Source organism: Ascidia mentula, chromosome 1 (genome assembly GCF_947561715.1).
Source record: "Ascidia mentula chromosome 1, kaAscMent1.1, whole genome shotgun sequence".
Taxonomy (NCBI): Eukaryota; Metazoa; Chordata; class Ascidiacea; order Phlebobranchia; family Ascidiidae; genus Ascidia; species Ascidia mentula.
The window spans coordinates 20954766-20957265 of NC_138566.1; the positions used below are offsets into that span (position 1 = coordinate 20954766).

At 57.8% G+C, this 2500-nt stretch overlaps 1 non-coding gene across 1 annotated transcript in view; it reads left to right on the plus strand.

The window, feature by feature from the left end:
* The first annotated feature begins 1403 nt into the window (after positions 1-1403).
* The window catches only part of LOC145887897 (small subunit ribosomal RNA), a 1824-nt gene continuing 727 nt past the window's right edge, over positions 1404-2500 (plus strand). Inside the window, exon 1 of the ribosomal RNA XR_014399376.1 lies at positions 1404-2500. This exon is cut by the window's right edge and continues 727 nt beyond it. This is a non-coding gene — a ribosomal RNA (small subunit ribosomal RNA).

Genomic DNA, 2500 nt, shown 5'->3' on the forward strand with positions numbered 1-2500 from the left:
GAGGCCCGCGCGCACTGCGAATGCGTGTGGCAGGCCTGCAGCAACAGGCCATCAGCCAACGACCGTTGTTTGGCACTTTGAAAAAATTTGGGACTCTGTCGTTTTTTTGCCCGGCCATTTCGCTGGCCCTATGCATTTGCGCGGCCAGTAGAGTGGCCCTGTACATTCTCACTCGCGCGAGCCAAAAAAGTGACAGAGTCCCAAATTTTTTCAAAGTGCCAAACGGCGGTCGTCGGCTGATGGCCTGTTGCTGCAGGCCTGCCACACGCATTCGCAGTGCGCGCGCACCTTGTTTCAAACATCGAGTACGCGAATCCGCGCGGCCGGCCGGCGAGGCCTGGACGCTGGCCGCGCAAATGTACAGGGCCACTCTACTGGCCGCCCAAATGTACAGGGCCAGCGAAATGGCCGGGCAAAAAAACGACAGAGTCCCAATTTCTTTCAAAGTGCCAAACAACGGTCGTTGGCTGATGGCCTGTGGCTGCAGGCCTGCCACACGCATTCGCAGCGCGCGCGCACCTTGTTTCAAACATCGAGTACACGAATCCGCGCGGCCGGCCGGCGAGCCCACAACCTAGGCCGCGCGAATGTACAGGGTCACTCTACTGGCCGCCCAAATGTACAGGGCCAGCGAAATGGCCGGGCAAAAAAACGACAGAGTCCCAATTTTTTACAAAGTGCCAATCAACGGTCGTTGGCTGATGGCCTGTTGCTGAAGGCCTGTCACACGCATTCGCAGTACGCGCGGGCCTCGTTTCAAACATCGGACGCGCGAAAACGCGCGGCCGCCCGGCGAGGCCTGGACCCTGGACGCGCGAACGTACAGGGACACGCCAATGAGGAAAAACGACGGATTTTCTCTGAAGAGTTGTGTGTCGTTGGCGTGTTGGCGTCGCACACCCGCGGCTCGCACTCGCCCAAGGTGGCCGCCTTGTAAACCAGCGCGCGCGGACGGACAGACAAACAAACAAACCTGCAGGAGACCCGAGCGAGTTTCGTGCGTCACGAGGAAGTGGGTGTCTCGCGGTGGACGCAGAACCGTTCCAGCCCTACTATGTGGGGCAACCCACACTGGATGGGTGAAACGCGCTCGCGTGCGTTTTCTACCGCCTGTAGGCGCGCGGCTCGCTGAGCAGATGTGCTGCTGCTCGTACGACGCCGGTCGCTTTCACGGGGTGTCCCATCGCAAGCGTTCGGTACAGTTGCCAGCCTCGCCGGTGAGCATACGCCGACCCGCTCTCGTTTTCGACTGCGGTCGGCGCTGCCGGCGTCGGTGACGGTTTTCCGAGTTCGCGCGGCGAACCAAGCAAAGAGTGTCGGTCGGTGGGTCGCGTCCTCGCGGGCGTCGGACCCGGTGCGTGAAAAGGCGGCGGCCTCGTGCCGCCCAGCCCAGCTCTCGTAGCTACCTGGTTGATCCTGCCAGTAGTCATATGCTTGTCTCAAAGATTAAGCCATGCAAGTCTAAGTACGCGCTCTCGTACAGTGAAACTGCGAATGGCTCATTAAATCAGTTATGGTTCATTTGATCGTACATCGTACGTGGATACCTGTACAAAATCTAGAGCTAATACATGCGGCAGGCGCCTGCCTCGCGGCGGGCGTGCATTTATCAGTCCAAAAACCGACCGGGCCGGCCTCGCGTCGCGCCCGACACGTGTTGGTGACTCTGGATAACTCAGCGGATCGCACGGTCTCGCACCGGCGACGGATCATTCAAGTGTCTGCCCTATCAACTTTCGTCGGTAGGGTATCGGCCTACCGAGGTTCTTACGGGTGACGGGGAATCAGGGTTCGATTCCGGAGAGGGAGCCTGAGAAACGGCTACCACATCCAAGGAAGGCAGCAGGCGCGCAAATTACCCATTCCCGACGCGGGGAGGTAGTGACGAAAAATAACAATACAGGACTCTAAACGAGGCCCTGTAATTGGAATGAGCACACTTTAAAACCTTTAACGAGTATCCATTGGAGGGCAAGTCTGGTGCCAGCAGCCGCGGTAATTCCAGCTCCAAAAGTGTATATTTAAGTTGTTGCGGTTAAAAAGCTCGTAGTTGGACGTTGGGCGCAGGCGGCCGGTCCGTCGCAAGGCGTGCACTGGCCGCACCTGGCCCTCTCCCCCGGCGCTCCGCCGGTGCCCTTGACTGAGTGTCGGCGGCGGCCGGGACGTTTACTTTGAAAAAATTAGAGTGTTCAAAGCAGGCGGCTCGCCTGAATAATGGTGCATGGAATAATGGAATAGGACCTCGGTTCTATTTTGTTGGTTTTCGGAGCGCGAGGTAATGATTAAGAGGGACGGACGGGGGCATTCGTACTGTGCCGTTAGAGGTGAAATTCTTGGATCGGCGCAAGACGAACGACTGCGAAAGCATTTGTCAAGAATGTTTTCTTTAATCAAGAGCGAAAGTCAGAGGTTCGAAGACGATCAGATACCGTCCTAGTTCTGACTATAAACGATGCCAACCAGCGATCGGGGGGCGTTAGTTTGACGACCTCCCCGGCAG